At 32.8% G+C, this 19,425-nt stretch overlaps 1 long non-coding RNA gene and 2 pseudogenes across 6 annotated transcripts in view; all 3 read right to left on the reverse strand.

The window, feature by feature from the left end:
• LOC148608718 (uncharacterized) overlaps positions 1–19,425 on the reverse strand; it is a 97,650-nt gene that overhangs the window by 57,481 nt on the left and 20,744 nt on the right. The window contains exon 11 of one of the 5 annotated variants that reach the window (XR_015924651.1): positions 18,074–19,122. The exons of the other annotated variants lie outside the window; for them this stretch is intronic. This is a non-coding gene — a long non-coding RNA (uncharacterized LOC148608718). Of the gene's footprint in view, positions 1–18,073; positions 19,123–19,425 lie in introns of those variants that run through there. 5 annotated transcript variants of the gene reach the window in all.
• On the reverse strand, positions 3,277–9,110 carry LOC148608719 (uncharacterized; annotated as a pseudogene).
• LOC148608720 (uncharacterized) lies at positions 11,901–17,811 on the reverse strand (annotated as a pseudogene). The gene has a single exon (XR_015924649.1). The product of XR_015924649.1 is annotated as an uncharacterized LOC148608720 (transcript).

The following is a 19,425-nucleotide window of genomic DNA, read 5'->3' on the forward strand; positions in this document are numbered from 1 at the left end:
TGTCAGGGGTTATGGTTAAGTCTAGAGTTAGGTCTATGTCAGGTCAGGAAGTCACACATAGAGTTTGTTAAGGGGATTGGGGTCAGGTCTTGTTACTTGTTTGGATTCGGGGTTATGACGAGTCAGTGTTAGATTTAGATAGCGTGCGGGTCAAATAACTAGGGTTAGAGTTTCTGATAAAGTCCAGTGTCAAGAAAATTGTTAGAGTTAGACGTTAAATATAGATTTGGGTTAGGATTAGCGGTAGGATTGAGTAAAGAGTTAGGCTTAGGGTTATATTTTACGTTCGGGTCAGATGTTGATGTTTGTCTAGGGTTATTGTTAAGTCTAGAGTTAGGTCTATGTCAGGTCTTAGACTTTATGAAAGTCGGACTTACAGTTTGTTATGGGTGTTAGGGTCAGGTCTCGTTACTTGTTTAGGTTCAGGGTTATGACTTGGATCTTGCAAGGAAAACAGTTAGAAAATTAGCGTACGGGTCAAAGAACTAGGGTTAGGGTTTCAGATAAGGTGCAGTGTCAAGAAAGTTAGAGTTAAACGTTAGATCTAGGTTCGGGTTAGAGTTAGGGGTATGATTTAGCAAAGGGTTAGGATTAAGATTATGGTTAAGCGTATGGTTAAGTATAGGGTTATGGTTGAATCTCTTCGGAATTGCGCAGGGTACCAAGTGTCCATAGCAGGTTTTGTATTGCTAAGGCTTGGTGTTAGACCTTTGTGTTATGAATGTTATTGTTAAAGAAATAACCATCTAGTGTTAAACCTCATGTCAAGTTTAAGGTTTAGAGTTAAAGATAGACATAGTAAAAGTTAGGATGAGTGAAGGGGAAAATTGTAGGTGATTAGAATCAGTAGAGTCAAGAGTAGTTAGAGTCGAGGTAGGAGTCAAGAGCCGGAATAAAGAGTCATTAGAGTCAAGAGTCGGAGTCAAGTTGGACTCAAGAGTCGTTAAAGTCGGAGCCAAGAGTCGTTAGAGTCGGACGTAAGAGTCAAGAGTCGGAGTAAAGAGTCAATATTAAGGGTCAAAAGAAAGAAAGGGAAGAGTAAGGAGCCAAACAGAGCCTCAAAAGGGGGGGGTAAATTATGGAAGAAATATCAGCTAGGGGGTCAGGTCTACAAAAACAATGTTTCCTGTCTGTTCGGGCAATAATCTGTAACTTGTGATACTAGAAGTTAAGATAAAGAGTAGAAATTCCTACTTAAATAAGAAGAAAATCATGTCTGTGTTACATAGAGCCCATAACCATTCTAGAAGTTTTTTTAGCCAAATCACAGACCCATGTTTTTGAATTATAATGAATTTCCATGGTGACATGACAAAACTTGAAATGCTGATTGGATAATCAACATGTAGTTGCACATGATAATCTAGACATACCCCCACTTATATAGGACGTTGAAAATGGACAGCATCCAAAATATCTTACAACATATGCCCCATCTATATAAAGCTAAACACCAAATTTGAAATCAATCCATCCATTGAGAGTAGACATTTTTGTGAAGAGAATTTTCTCTCTAATTCCATATAATAAAAAATAGCAAAGTCCCATGAAACAGAAAGTTGATATCAGACAGCTTCCAAAAATCCATTACAATGATGCCCCATCTATTACACACCAAATCCATTGAGAGGGGCATGTATCCAAGGAGATTAATTATTTCAATGATTGTGGCGGCTGAAGTTTGAATAATTTGTCAGACAGTTTCGACCTGTAGGTCGATAAATTGAATTTTGTTTTGAAAATTTAGAAACTGGGAAAAGCCAAAACAGTAGTTTGTTGTTCAATTACCCGGTATGTCGGAGAGTGTTCTGTTCATTCATTTTAGTGTTCCATGTAAACCGGCATCAAACCTGAATATTACGCAAACTGGCGCACTGTTACGATGTATCATAGATTTGGTGTATGATTTTGGTAATGACATTCGTAATCTGAATGGCGAATTTAAGAATTAATCAGAGTTCTATATTAACTATTTACAACAATAAACTTATGTTTAGATACATTTGAATTCGGTCCGTATTTCCATTCATCACGCCCAATGTTTGCAATTTGACTGTTATTTGCGGCGTAAAATTCAAACGAATATATAAATTGATTCAGTACATGAGTACTTTGATTTCAAACTGGGAAAAGCCTTATTCGGTAGTAATTTAAGGTAAACAATACCACTGAGTCCAGTGTAGAATTATTATAATATATATTGTAAAGGTTCTTTAAAGCTTTTAATCAAAAATAAAGTTAAATATGTAAGCTATGAAGTACATAGCATACTGAAACACATTGCAGGATATTGCACCAAATACCCCAGAGCTTCTTGGGCCTTGAACAGACCCCCGGCCGTGAAGGTCGTGCCCCGATTCAACATAAGTGTACAAGTATTTTTGTCCTCTAGGTATATTTGTGTACAAGTATTTCTGTCCTCCAGGTATCAATACATTTCTTTTGACTTGCTTATTACTTGTTACTTGTTGTTTTTTCAAAATATGTTCTTTTACTTGGTTGTTTTATGCTCGTAAGCCTCATTAAACATTCCTCCCTTTCTCAAAACTAACAATTTAATCAATAATGTCTAAGCACTGTCCTATCACACCTTAATACAAAATCTTCAAAAGTAGATTTTAGATTGTAAACAGTGGCAATCACATAGTTACAAACTCTTGATATGTCAATGCAATTAAGCTTCGAAAATCATTTGATACTTATTACAGATCCATTGAAATATTTAATATTAATGGAGTATAAGTTAAACTAGTACGTTTAAACATAATTATTCTTGCTGTGACTAAATTTGCAATGAATGGATGAATCTATCATTTTCGTTTTCTTGAGTTTTGTTCTGTTGTTTTGTTTTTAAATACGGAATAGAAGGCCTATCCGAAACAATGCAATACAATTTCTCTGGTTAACTGTCGCGTTTAATATATTTCCTTAATTCCTCTTTAAATAAATGAAACAAGCGAATAAAATATTACGTGTATGGACCAGGTGTTTAAAGGAGACGTGACACAAAAAATATCATTTTATAAACGTTTATATTTATAAAAAAAAAAACTATCCTATGTTTAGATACGCGTGTAACAAACGTTTTCTCACGTTTTAGAACATGAGAAAGCTTCAGCACGAAATCCTTTGGGGTTGTCAAATAAAATCATCAAAAAACAATAAAAAAAAATAATAAACATGTTCGTACTATCCTCTGTACTTGAAGGAACTTCATCGTCGATTTTGAATCAATTTATCTTCAACCAAACGACGTAAGTGACTACAAAGGGCGTTTTGATTAAATACATAAGATGTTTTAAATCAAATAAACAAAAAATTACAAAAAAAGTTTATGTCACGTCTCCTTCAATTTAAGTAAGTCTTTTTGTCAAATTTGTCTCTTTGCTAAAACTTTGCTAAAATATGCATGCAAATATACTAATACTAATATACTAATATTCTTTATTGGCACAAACACAATTACAATAATTGGCAAAGGCCCATATAATTGATATATAAAAAAGTAACATATATAGTAGCGGTATACATGTAAATAGAGTATTAATCAAATGTTATGAGAAGAGATATTTGTTATGAAATAAATTTTTTTCTGATAGAAAAAATAATATCTAAAAAATTATTGATAATCTTTAGTATAGTATATGAATCACTGAATATACATTGTTTCAGTGTGTAGTAATTAATTGAATCAATATCTTTTTTGAGGATATTTGATAATTTGGACATAAATTGACTTCTAACTTTGGAGTATTTTTCACATTTAAGCAAAAAATGAAATTCATCTTCAACCTCCCCAGAGTTGCAAACTTTACATAATCTCTCGTTTGCAGGAATTGATAGATGACGGCCTTTTCCTATTTCCAAATTATGGCTACTGATTCTAATATTGCAAAGAGATGATCTTTCTGATCTTTTTTGTAAAATATCAACAAAGCTTGCTCGTTTGTATCCAATGTGTATATTTCGATAAAATGTTAGTTTATTTGAATTTTGGATTTGGGAATGTTGCTCTTGCATAAATTGATCAGTTATTCGTTGTTTTATATTTGATAAAATAGGTTTAAAGCTACATTTTTGATAGATTATGTGTGAAAAACCAAGTTTATTGATAATAGAATACATTCTCTTTGTCCAAGTGTTATTGTTTTCTGTAGCTTGAAATATTTTGAAAGCCAAAGTGTTTTCTGAGGAAAGAAGATAATTTAAAAATTTAACACAGGAAAACATAATTTTTGAGTGAAGTGGGAGTCGTCCAAGTTCAGAACGACATGCAGCATTTGTAGCTTTGCAATATACACCAAGAATTTCCTTGATGAATTTTAAAGTATCAAACAGCTTTTCTAATAGATGACATGAATGGTTCATTCCACCTATTCCCACTTTTTATAAAATAGGTAATAAAAAGGTAAATTTTCATGTGGGAATAGGTGGAAAATAGTGTAGATAAAGGATTATACTGTATAAACAATGTTTGATTAGGTGTTAATTGATTTTGTAATTAATGACAGGTAAATGATATATTTTGTCAGTGAATTACCATTTTGTTGCATAAATATAATAAAAAAGAAACAAGTAAATTTTGAATATTATACTTTTTAATTTAAGGAAATATAAATAAACAGTTATATATATGAATACATAATGTATATTAATGAATTAGTAGTTTTTGATATACATAAGTCATAAGACATAAGAAAGTAACAATATCAGTTTAAACACATTCATTCAACCAGTCTCTACGATATTAAGCACTAGATCATATATATTAAACATACACAATAATTTTGTTTTCACATAACAATTTAACAGTTCATCAATTTAGTCAAGGTGCAGAAGGTATGAAGCTGCATCACCAAACTGGACAGTTGTGACTTCCTGGTTACGATGTCTGGTTTTGAGTGCTGCTAACCTGTTGTTGATGTCTACATACTTTCTCTTTTGTACTGCTGTTTTCCCACCAGCTGCGTATTGAATCATAGTCAAGTCATGGATGGCTTCCTCATGTTTCAGTTGTTTTATGAGTCTGAATATGTTTGAGTGTGGATGTTGAACATGTTTCTTAAGTTTACTATGCCATCCTTCTAAGTGATTGGTTGTCCTTGGACCTTCTGTTGTGTAGTGGTTCCATAAGTGTCTGTTCTGCTCTACCCAGTAAGTTGTTACATAGTCAGTGAAGGGAACGTAGTTGGCGTTTGTTTCAACATCATCTGTATCAGTAAGGGCATTAAATCATACGTCTTCGACCTCAGCAGTGGGTATGAGTGGTAACACAGCTGCACGACGTACTAATTGGTGGATGTTGTTGTCTTCTTTGTAAGGCACTTGTAGACCTGTTTCCTGAGCTTTTCGCCATATGCTCTGAGTATAGTGAAAAAAACAGCCCTTTGCGTTGATGCCAGGAAAGATGGAGTATGCTGTGTTGCGTATGGCGACCTCATAGTCCAGAAAGATAGTAGTAGGTTGAAGTTGCAGTTGATGTTGTTGACATAAATCTTTGAGTAGAGTAAGAAATCTGGTATATACAAGTTCGCTCTTGGCTGGTAGTAAGCTGTACACTAGCGGATACATTGCGTTGTCAACCATTGCGTGGAATGTGTACAGTTGGTAGAATTGAGTAGGGCATGTATAAAATGTGCCGTCACCATATATAGTTTCTGCAGCTGCTAAGTGTGTTAGATTCTTGTGTGTACTGAATATCAACATGCGTCCAACTGTGTTGTCATCCACTAAAAGGAAAGGGTCTCCTTTTGTGGTCTGTGTCCAAATACCATCTATGTTGATGTCATCAACGGTCTTTGGTAAAACTGGTAAAGTTTTCTTGCGTTTGTTGTACATGGCTGATTTACAAGATGGGAAAGTAGGAATATTTTCCACTAGTTCTTGTGTGTCGTCATTCCAGTCATCAGTTCTGAGTTTTACTAATTTTTCTTCATAGATAGTGGGAACTGGAGTGAGCTCATCTATGCAACGTTTTTTCATGCTCTGCAGGACTACATCTACCTTCAACTGCACGTTATCAGACTCATGGTTGTGATTTGCTGATACTTTGGTTGGTATATTGTTTAATGTATTAATTGTAGCAGGACAATTTGCAGTAGAACATTTCCAGTAAGTCCTTTCACCCCTTCTTTTTTTTTGCTTGAAACTTAAAGCCATTGTACTAGGTTTTGGTTGCCAAGTCTGTTTGTAACGAACTTCACTTGTAGTATTGCATTAGCCATTGTAACTATTTAATGACAAAAACTGGGAATGGACAACAATATATAGCCAAACATTGGCTTGGAGTTCATGAAGCTTGGGGTTCTCAGCTGAGTACATATCTGTCAAATCAGTACATCAGCTTGCAATGAAACATTTAATATTTCTCAGCTTTGCCAGTTCATAATTATTTAATCAATTAGAAAGCTGTAATTTAATTACATCAAAATGTCTAGATTCTGGTCTAGTTTTTTTTCAGTTTCTGATAATATTTATATTTTGTTAAATATCATATCACATATTATAATAAAATCTTAAATTTATGTTCCATTTGTTTAAATCTCATTCTCTTTCATACTTATGTAAAAAAATAAAATATGCACAAAAATTGCAAAATAAAGGTAAACACAGGTAAACAGAAGGTGTCATTTATGTAGGGCTTAATTACTATAAAAACAAATCAAAACATCAAAGAAACTTGTATGTGGGAATAGGAGGAATAATGTTTTTTTAAAAAGTGGGAATAGGTGGAAGATACCGACATGAATGATCTACCCTAAATATAATAAATATGATAATCAAGTAACACCTGTTTATCAAATATAATCTAATACTACATTGCCTTTGTCGATTTTCCCATCAGCATAACATGAAAAGAATATATTAACATTTTAAAAGGACCATTTAATCTTCGTCGAGACAACATCATCAAAAACCTTTACGAGTTCATTCTCGTCTGGCATACACCTTTTTATTATTCAAATAACAAAATTAAAAATAACATTTGCATATTCTTTCGTGTGACAAACGCTCAACTATTAAGGAAAATAAAATTGTGTTTGATACTAAACTATGCAGTAAATCCTGTTTATTGTTTCTCTGTTTAGAGCTATAAACAGATTGTCAGTGTAGCTATGAATACAACATGTTAAAATTGCTTAAAATTGATGTCTTCAAGGTATATTTTTTCTTGATAAAAAATCAAAAACATAATATACAAACGATATTCATATATGGGGGGAGAGGAATTACATCTGTTTGTTCTACATTTAAAAGATTAATGTCTTAAAATAATTGTGTTAAAATATTCAAAAATAATACGCTCCCAAAGGGAGCGTAAATGGCTGTATTATCACCTGGGTTCTGCATGCTTATGGGCAGAAAAATAAAATCAGCAATATCTGGTTTGTGTATGTAAACTCGGGAGCTTAAAAACAATATAATGACAGCTTCATTTTCGTAGACTTGGTAAATGCGATTGAGGACCACATCAGTCTTTGAAACATAAACTGACTTCAATGTTCGTATACATATCGAATCTCAGCTCTTTCTATGATAGGATAGGTCAAAACATGACACGAAAATTTACGAAAATGACCTAATCAATACTGGATAATTCGAACCAGAGACATTTTGGGCCATGACAACCCAGTTTCTAACCAAAGCTAGACATTTTGACCAACAAATATTTCAGCCCATGACAATAGGGGAATGCATAAGGACAATAAAAACCGTAAAGCATTACACATTTTACCAATTACGAAAATAAAATTATGACAGGACTTATGTGTTTGAATTTATATGTTTCTTACATCCTAAAATCATACATACAAAGCAACAAAAGCAAACGAACAACTCGGACTCCATTAAAAACTAGGAGCATGGACCAGGTGCACCAGGGTAAGCGTCCTCTGCTTTTCTAGAAACACTCGCCGCGCTGCTCATGAGAAAGTCCAGTCTGGGGTAGTTAAAGGAAAACAGTGTTAAATAATCATAAGTCTTAATGCTGTTATATTCTGATAACAATTTTGAATTAGTGGTCTCCAGAAGAACTTTCGAGAACCGTTTAGGATATACATTGAATACCACTACGTGAGTAACAAATGTTGTGGTAGGACTTGAGACCATTTTTGACATCTGTAAGTATAGAGGATAAGTTATGAAAAAGGTTTTTGTGGTACATTTTGCAGATCCAGCTATATAACGATGTTTGTGTTGATTTTTTAAAAACTGTACACTTTCATATTTTGCCAAATATTGCCAATTATCTTTGAACTAATCCAGACAAAAAGTAGTACTGAACAAACACTATATTCCAACTGATACTCGGATGTAGTGTCATTATATCAATACCATAGTAATTAATCAGTCTGAAGTATATTATATATTTTTAAATCTTTGGAATGTTTGACTAAAAAGATAAATTAAAATATAAATTTATTTCAGTCAACCGTCTGCACGTTTGAAGATAATTTATAAGTACCAGAGGACATTAAAGCATGGAGATTTAAAGATGAGCAGAAAAAAATTCACAGTTGGTATTCGCATATTTTAAATGCAGTGTCCCATGTGTATTTCGCTTGTTAAGTGTTCATTTATATCTACAAAAAATGATGAAGCCCGGGCTGAACAAAGAAAACAGGTACATTTGTGTCAAAGAAATAACCCTACCGAGATAAAAAAAAAAATGTCGGCTAAAGGCTATGCATGGGTCACGAATGAACGACGTGGAAATCCTCACACCAAAGTGCAGAATGCAACTGGCCTCAAAATAATATTATACACAAGTACAACAACATATTGTCCGTATAGACTCCAGTAACATAAAGAAAACTTTAAGTGAAAACAAAACAAATATGCAGATGCAAGACATTCCTAAATTGTGACAGGCGCAAAATTGCGGCGGGGTTAAATTACTTTGGCGTTATCACAACCCTCCACTCTCTTTAGCCGAACTTGCAAGTCTCAACAAAGTTAAAGCACTTTTTCATGACTTTCCCGTTTTCAAATTACAGATTATCTTTAACATGTGCAATAACTATTATAATACGTCAATTTTATTATTCTAAACAACCAAGGTTCACCTGCAATGTTTTATTTTGTTGGTCTTCGACTATCAACAACATAATAAGTGACAACTGTCCTATGATGGTGTATAATAACAGAAACAGACAAGGATCATTTTATATTGAGTATTTCACAGACGACGAGCATATCCTATGGAGTGCATTTATTTCACAGACTGTGAACAATTCACGGACTATGAGTAATTTATATTGAGTATCTCACAACTACGAGCAATTCAACTTAAGTAATTCACAGAATATGAGCAAAATATAAAAGATAAAATTATTCTTGATAGCTTAAGCATTCAAACTGTCAATTTCGTTTGAGTACCAGTCCACATAAAATTCAGACACTGCCGATGGTAAATTTACTCATGGTTAAAAAACAATGCTTTTTCAATCTACATATGTTATACTTTGACATAACGATAATCATTTCTGCATTCAGATCTGCACTTTTTAAAAAAATCATACATTCATCTCCCAACACTAAAATCAACCAAATGAAACCAAAACAAGAACGATAACTCTTGCAAAGTGCAAATTTCATATGCAATCTATATAAATTTAATCTCAAAGTGCAATACCGAAATGATAAACTAAGACTGGTAATATGATCAGTAAATGTTTCTGAATAAGAAATCTAAATGATTTCGGAGGGTTTTGACATGCATGAATCACATTCTGTCTGATTTTAAGAAAGACTGCTACTTAATAAAAGTAAATAAATTTGAAGTCGCTACGACACACAACCTTAAATCTGCCTTAAAATCAAAATTTCATATCTCAATTTAAATTCTTTTAATCTTCAAAAGTAGATTTTAGATTGTAAACAGTGGCAATCACATAGTTACAAACTCTTGATATGTCAATGCAATTAAGCTTCGAAAATCATTTGATACTTATTACAGATCCATTGAAATATTTAATATTAATGGAGTATAAGTTAAACTAGTACGTTTAAACATAATTATTCTTGCTGTGACTAAATTTGCAATGAATGGATGAATCTATCATTTTCGTTTTCTTGAGTTTTGTTCTGTTGTTTTGTTTTTAAATACGGAATAGAAGGCCTATCCGAAACAATGCAATACAATTTCTCTGGTTAACTGTCGCGTTTAATATATTTCCTTAATTCCTCTTTAAATAAATGAAACAAACGAATAAAATATTACGTGTATGGACCAGGTGTTTAAAGGAGACGTGACACAAAAAATATCATTTTATAAACGTTTATATTTATAAAAAAAAAAACTATCCTATGTTTAGATACGCGTGTAACAAACGTTTTCTCACGTTTTAGAACATGAGAAAGCTTCAGCACGAAATCCTTTGGGGTTGTCAAATAAAATTATCAAAAAACAATAAAAAAAAATAATAAACATGTTCGTACTATCCTCTGTACTTGAAGGAACTTCATCGTCGATTTTGAATCAATTTATCTTCAACCAAACGACGTAAGTGACTACAAAGGGCGTTTTGATTAAATACATAAGATGTTTTAAATCAAATAAACAAAAAATTACAAAAAAAGTTTATGTCACGTCTCCTTCAATTTAAGTAAGTCTTTTTGTCAAATTTGTCTCTTTGCTAAAACTTTGCTAAAATATGCATGCAAATATACTAATACTAATATACTAATATTCTTTATTGGCACAAACACAATTACAATAATTGGCAAAGGCCCATATAATTGATATATAAAAAAGTAACATATATAGTAGCGGTATACATGTAAATAGAGTATTAATCAAATGTTATGAGAAGAGATATTTGTTATGAAATAAATTTTTTTCTGATAGAAAAAATAATATCTAAAAAATTATTGATAATCTTTAGTATAGTATATGAATCACTGAATATACATTGTTTCAGTGTGTAGTAATTAATTGAATCAATATCTTTTTTGAGGATATTTGATAATTTGGACATAAATTGACTTCTAACTTGGGAGTATTTTTCACATTTAAGCAAAAAATGAAATTCATCTTCAACCTCCCCAGAGTTGCAAACTTTACATAATCTCTCGTTTGCAGGAATTGATAGATGACGGCCTTTTCCTATTTCCAAATTATGGCTACTGATTCTAATATTGCAAAGAGATGATCTTTCTGATCTTTTTTGTAAAATATCAACAAAGCTTGCTCGTTTGTATCCAATGTGTATATTTCGATAAAATGTTAGTTTATTTGAATTTTGGATTTGGGAATGTTGCTCTTGCATAAATTGATCAGTTATTCGTTGTTTTATATTTGATAAAATAGGTTTAAAGCTACATTTTTGATAGATTATGTGTGAAAAACCAAGTTTATTGATAATAGAATACATTCTCTTTGTCCAAGTGTTATTGTTTTCTGTAGCTTGAAATATTTTGAAAGCCAAAGTGTTTTCTGAGGAAAGAAGATAATTTAAAAATTTAACACAGGAAAACATAATTTTTGAGTGAAGTGGGAGTCGTCCAAGTTCAGAACGACATGCAGCATTTGTAGCTTTGCAATATACACCAAGAATTTCCTTGATGAATTTTAAAGTATCAAACAGCTTTTCTAATAGATGACATGAATGGTTCATTCCACCTATTCCCACTTTTTATAAAATAGGTAATAAAAAGGTAAATTTTCATGTGGGAATAGGTGGAAAATAGTGTAGATAAAGGATTATACTGTATAAACAATGTTTGATTAGGTGTTAATTGATTTTGTAATTAATGACAGGTAAATGATATATTTTGTCAGTGAATTACCATTTTGTTGCATAAATATAATAAAAAAGAAACAAGTAAATTTTGAATATTATACTTTTTAATTTAAGGAAATATAAATAAACAGTTATATATATGAATACATAATGTATATTAATGAATTAGTAGTTTTTGATATACATAAGTCATAAGACATAAGAAAGTAACAATATCAGTTTAAACACATTCATTCAACCAGTCTCTACGATATTAAGCACTAGATCATATATATTAAACATACACAATAATTTTGTTTTCACATAACAATTTAACAGTTCATCAATTTAGTCAAGGTGCAGAAGGTATGAAGCTGCATCACCAAACTGGACAGTTGTGACTTCCTGGTTACGATGTCTGGTTTTGAGTGCTGCTAACCTGTTGTTGATGTCTACATACTTTCTCTTTTGTACTGCTGTTTTCCCACCAGCTGCGTATTGAATCATAGTCAAGTCATGGATGGCTTCCTCATGTTTCAGTTGTTTTATGAGTCTGAATATGTTTGAGTGTGGATGTTGAACATGTTTCTTAAGTTTACTATGCCATCCTTCTAAGTGATTGGTTGTCCTTGGACCTTCTGTTGTGTAGTGGTTCCATAAGTGTCTGTTCCGCTCTACCCAGTAAGTTGTTACATAGTCAGTGAAGGGAACGTAGTTGGCGTTTGTTTCAACATCATCTGTATCAGTAAGGGCATTAAATCATACGTCTTCGACCTCAGCAGTGGGTATGAGTGGTAACACAGCTGCACGACGTACTAATTGGTGGATGTTGTTGTCTTCTTTGTAAGGCACTTGTAGACCTGTTTCCTGAGCTTTTCGCCATATGCTCTGAGTATAGTGAAAAAAACAGCCCTTTGCGTTGATGCCAGGAAAGATGGAGTATGCTGTGTTGCGTATGGCGACCTCATAGTCCAGAAAGATAGTAGTAGGTTGAAGTTGCAGTTGATGTTGTTGACATAAATCTTTGAGTAGAGTAAGAAATCTGGTATATACAAGTTCGCTCTTGGCTGGTAGTAAGCTGTACACTAGCGGATACATTGCGTTGTCAACCATTGCGTGGAATGTGTACAGTTGGTAGAATTGAGTAGGGCATGTATAAAATGTGCCGTCACCATATATAGTTTCTGCAGCTGCTAAGTGTGTTAGATTCTTGTGTGTACTGAATATCAACATGCGTCCAACTGTGTTGTCATCCACTAAAAGGAAAGGGTCTCCTTTTGTGGTCTGTGTCCAAATACCATCTATGTTGATGTCATCAACGGTCTTTGGTAAAACTGGTAAAGTTTTCTTGCGTTTGTTGTACATGGCTGATTTACAAGATGGGAAAGTAGGAATATTTTCCACTAGTTCTCGTGTGTCGTCATTCCAGTCATCAGTTCTGAGTTTTACTAATTTTTCTTCATAGATAGTGGGAACTGGAGTGAGCTCATCTATGCAACGTTTTTTCATGCTCTGCAGGACTACATCTACCTTCAACTGCACGTTATCAGACTCATGGTTGTGATTTGCTGATACTTTGGTTGGTATATTGTTTAATGTATTAATTGTAGCAGGACAATTTGCAGTAGAACATTTCCAGTAAGTCCTTTCACCCCTTCTTTTTTTTGCTTGAAACTTAAAGCCATTGTGTACTAGGTTTTGGTTGCCAAGTCTGTTTGTAACGAACTTCACTTGTAGTATTGCATTAGCCATTGTAACTATTTAATGACAAAAACTGGGAATGGACAACAATATATAGCCAAACATTGGCTTGGAGTTCATGAAGCTTGGGGTTCTCAGCTGAGTACATATCTGTCAAATCAGTACATCAGCTTGCAATGAAACATTTAATATTTCTCAGCTTTGCCAGTTCATAATTATTTAATCAATTAGAAAGCTGTAATTTAATTACATCAAAATGTCTAGATTCTGGTCTAGTTTTTTTTCAGTTTCTGATAATATTTATATTTTGTTAAATATCATATCACATATTATAATAAAATCTTAAATTTATGTTCCATTTGTTTAAATCTCATTCTCTTTCATACTTATGTAAAAAAATAAAATATGCACAAAAATTGCAAAATAAAGGTAAACACAGGTAAACAGAAGGTGTCATTTATGTAGGGCTTAATTACTATAAAAACAAATCAAAACATCAAAGAAACTTGTATGTGGGAATAGGAGGAATAATGTTTTTTTAAAAAGTGGGAATAGGTGGAAGACACCGACATGAATGATCTACCCTAAATATAATAAATATGATAATCAAGTAACACCTGTTTATCAAATATAATCTAATACTACATTGCCTTTATCGATTTTCCCATCAGCATAACATGAAAAGAATATATTAACATTTTAAAAGGACCATTTAATCTTCGTCGAGACAACATCATCAAAAACCTTTACGAGTTCATTCTCGTCTGGCATACACTTTTTATTATTCAAATAACAAAATTAAAAATAACATTTGCATATTCTTTCGTGTGACAAACACCTGTTTATCAAATATAATCTAATACTAATAACATTGCCTTTGTCGATTTTCCCATCAGCATAACATGAAAAGAATATATTAACATTTTAAAAGGACCATTTAATCTTCGTCGAGACAACATCCTCAAAAACCTTTACGAGTTCATTCTCGTCTGGCATACACCTTTTTATTATTCAAATAACAAAATTAAAAATAACACTTGCATATTCTTTCGTGTGACAAACGCTCAACTATTAAGGAAAATAAAATTGTGTTTGATACTAAACTATGCAGTAAATCCTGTTTATTGTTTCTCTGTTTAGAGCTATAAACAGATTGTCAGTGTAGCTATGAATACAACATGTTAAAATTGCTTAAAATTGATGTCTTCAAGGTATATTTTTTCTTGATAAAAAATCAAAAACATAATATACAAACGATATTCATATATGGGGGGAGAGGAATTACATCTTTTTGTTCTACATTTAAAAGATTAATGTCTTAAAATAATTGTGTTAAAATATTCAAAAATAATACGCTCCCAAAGGGAGCGTAAATGGCTGTATTATCACCTGGGTTCTGCATGCTTATGGGCAGAAAAATAAAATCAGCAATATCTGGTTTGTGTATGTAAACTCGGGAGCTTAAAAACAATATAATGACAGCTTCATTTTCGTAGACTTGGTAAATGCGATTGAGGACCACATCAGTCTTTGAAACATAAACTGACTTCAATGTTCGTATACATATCGAATCTCAGCTCTTTCTATGATAGGATAGGTCAAAACATGACACGAAAATTTACGAAAATGACCTAATCAATACTGGATAATTCGAACCAGAGACATTTTGGGCCATGACAACCCAGTTTCTAACCAAAGCTAGACATTTTGACCAACAAATATTTCAGCCCATGACAATAGGGGAATGCATAAGGACAATAAAAACCGTAAAGCATTACACATTTTACCAATTACAAAAATAAAATTATGACAGGACTTATGTGTTTGAATTTATATGTTTCTTACATCCTAAAATCATACATACAAAGCAACAAAAGCCAACGAGCAACTCGGACTCCATTAAAAACTAGGAGCATGGACCAGGTGCACCAGGGTAAGCGTCCTCTGCTTTTCTAGAAACACTCGCCGCGCTGCTCATGAGAAAGTCCAGTCTGGGGTAGTTAAAGGAAAACAGTGTTAAATAATCATAAGTCTTAATGCTGTTATATTCTGATAACAATTTTGAATTAGTGGTCTCCAGAAGAACTTTCGAGAACCGTTTAGGATATACATTGAATACCACTACGTGAGTAACAAATGTTGTGGTAGGACTTGAGACCATTTTTGACATCTGTAAGTATAGAGGATAAGTTATGAAAAAGGTTTTTGTGGTACATTTTGCAGATCCAGCTATATAACGATGTTTGTGTTGATTTTTTAAAAACTGTACACTTTCATATTTTGCCAAATATTGCCAATTATCTTTGAACTAATCCAGACAAAAAGTAGTACTGAACAAACACTATATTCCAACTGATACTCGGATGTAGTGTCATTATATCAATACCATAGTAATTAATCAGTCTGAAGTATATTATATATTTTTAAATCTTTGGAATGTTTGACTAAAAAGATAAATTAAAATATAAATTTATTTCAGTCAACCGTCTGCACGTTTGAAGATAATTTATAAGTACCAGAGGACATTAAAGCATGGAGATTTAAAGATGAGCAGAAAAAAATTCACAGTTGGTATTCGCATATTTTAAATGCAGTGTCCCATGTGTATTTCGCTTGTTAAGTGTTCATTTATATCTACAAAAAATGATGAAGCCCGGGCTGAACAAAGAAAACAGGTACATTTGTGTCAAAGAAATAACCCTACCGAGATAAAAAAAAAATGTCGGCTAAAGGCTATGCATGGGTCACGAATGAACGACGTGGAAATCCTCACACCAAAGTGCAGAATGCAACTGGCCTCAAAATAATATTATACACAAGTACAACAACATATTGTCCGTATAGACTCCAGTAACATAAAGAAAACTTTAAGTGAAAACAAAACAAATATGCAGATGCAAGACATTCCTAAATTGTGACAGGCGCAAAATTGCGGCGGGGTTAAATTACTTTGGCGTTATCACAACCCTCCACTCTCTTTAGCCGAACTTGCAAGTCTCAACAAAGTTAAAGCACTTTTTCATGACTTTCCCGTTTTCAAATTACAGATTATCTTTAACATGTGCAATAACTATTATAATACGTCAATTTTATTATTCTAAACAACCAAGGTTCACCTGCAATGTTTTATTTTGTTGGTCTTCGACTATCAACAACATAATGAGTGACAACTGTCCTATGATGGTGTATAATAACAGAAACAGACAAGGATCATTTTATATTGAGTATTTCACAGACGACGATCAATTTCGTTTGAGTACCAGTCCACATAAAATTCAGACACTGCCGATGGTAAATTTACTCATGGTTAACAAACAATGCTTTTTCAATCTACATATGTTATACTTTGACATAACGATAATCATTTCTGCATTCAGATCTGCACTTTTTAAAAAAAATCATACATTCATCTCCCAACACTAAAATCAACCAAATGAAACCAAAACAAGAACGATAACTCTTGCAAAGTGCAAATTTCATATGCAATCTATATAAATTTAATCTCAAAGTGCAATACCGAAATGATAAACTAAGACTGGTAATATGATCAGTAAATGTTTCTGAATAAATCTAAATGATTTCGGTGGGTTTTGACATGCATGAATCACATTCTGTCTGATTTTAAGAAAGACTGCTACTTAATAAAAGTAAATAAATTTGAAGTCGCTACGACACACAACCTTAAATCTGCCTTAAAATCAAAATTTCATATCTCAATTTAAATTCTTTTAATCATGAGCTCTTAGTCACGGCAAGGATCCAAAGAGTGACACAGATGACACAGATGTTTCTGTTAATCTACTTTCTTCTATCAATACCAACTGTAGAATTGTTGGTTATACAATCATTACCCATCATTTCCAGTAGTTATATAAGTTTTTCATTTTTGCGTTTTTTGCATTTGGAAAAATATATTTTCCAACATTCTGAAAATTAATGCCTTTTTATTATTAGTGGACAACTATCACATACCGTTTATACAATGATAGAATAGAGTGATATACCTAACGTTTACATTTGATAAAGTATGTTTGACTTACAGCTGCCAAAACTGCGCAGACTTTTTGTAGTGCACTAGAATTCTAACAAATAGGCTTCTGGAACACGGTCATGTTGCTACAAGATTGAAGTCATCACTACAGAAGTTTTATGGTCGTCATCATGAACTTGTGGATCGCTATGGTGTATCCATCTGCGCCATGAAAACTGATTTGTTCAACATGTCATAGTTTTCCTTTCCTCTTTCGTCTACCCCGCACTTGACTATTATATGAACAACTCAGCGGGTGTTTCTAGAAAAGCAGAGGACGCTTACCCTACCGGTGCACCTGGTCCATGCTCCCAGTTTTTAGTGGAGTTCGAGTTGCTCAGTTGCTTTTGTTACTTCGTATTTTAGTTACTTTATGTTCTTTGTTGAATATGTCTGTTTTCCACGTCTGCTTTTGTCACTGGATTACATTCTTTTGATTACCGCTATAACCTTGGTTCCCTTGATCTTGATTACTCTTTGATATTTGGTGATATTCAACTTTCACACATTATAAAACCTGTAATTACATAAAAGCTATTTACAAAATATGAACACACACTGAAATATATATTTCCCCTTCTGACTTGTTGAGCAGAGGTATAAAATACAATACGAAGACCATGCAAAATATTTTCATTAACTCAAATTACTTATCAGTACATGCTTAATATAGGGTATTCTAGTATTTGGTAAATGTACTCACAGTCCAATGTCATATAATAGGTACAGAGTGATTTTTTTCTTGCCTAAATATATTCATTCTACACTTGTAATGGCGATATGCTACATGTACAGTTGATTTTTACTGAACAATAGTTAAATGAAGTAAGCAGTCCAATATTCAAACCTTAGTGTTCTTTCTTTGGTTGTCTACAAAAGGTAAAAGTAACATTTGTATCCAAGCACTGATCCACGGAAAGGAATGTCAGGTGTTCACCTCCATCCCATAAAAATTGGAAAACATTTTTATTTGCATGAATCCTAATTTTTCAAATTCTATCCCTTTCTTGCCTTGCTTCACTTAGCCTTGCCCTTGATACTATTTACCCCTCCAACCTAAAATCCTGGAACTACCTCTGGTATTTGCTATTATCTAAGAAGAAACAATCACATGGGAAGATTAAATGTTTTGCTGGTCACAGCTCTATACAACTGCAGAGGTCAAACACTGAACAGTTGAGGCAATATAGTAACACCATTCAAGCTTGTTACAGCTCTGACTTTTGAATCCAATAAATATTTGGCTCAGGGTAAGAATTTACAATAATCAAAGTGGTCCCTTATTCATAAATGGTTCCAGTTACAAGCACAAAATCAATCCAAGCCTTCATTCTATGGTATGGTACTTTGTGCTACAATTTCACAGAAAGCCATCCAATTTTACATGTTTTAGTCCAATATCATAAAAATGCTTGTTTCTGACCCCTTATTCCTAAGCAGTTCAAGTTATAACCCCAAAAATCAATGCCAGACTTCCTTTTTCTGTAGTAGTTGTACAATTTAATGGATCCCTTCACTTATAGTGAGCACATAGTGAGCACATAGTGAGCTCAAAAGCAACAAGTTTAATGGGAAAATATCGTTCTTGAGATGATCCCGAGTGGTAGCTATCAGCCTAACCAGAACATGTTGGTAGTCAGTTGAAACAGCCTTAAAGCTGAAGTTCCGCTGCAAGAAAATCATGAAATTTACACTCACCATAATCAATAAACAAAAATTGATGAGCTTCCATTTTTATCATTGAAAATATACATTCATTTCCAATATCACTTTATTATTGTTTTCCTGCTCCATGCAATATTAAGTATTAAATATTAAGTGCAATTATTAGTATTTTTGTTGGTTATGTAACCTCTATCATAAATAATACTCACATTTCTAAGTAAAGTAATATAGTGACTTTGTAAACATGATTAAGTATGTCTTTTGTATCCCAATTGAAAAATTTGACTCAAACTTTGACCTTTCGCT

This window comes from Perna viridis, chromosome 8 (assembly GCF_037379345.1).
Source record: "Perna viridis isolate PV_CMFRI_1.1 ecotype Kerala chromosome 8, ASM3737934v1, whole genome shotgun sequence".
Lineage (NCBI taxonomy): Eukaryota > Metazoa > Mollusca > Bivalvia > Mytilida > Mytilidae > Perna > Perna viridis.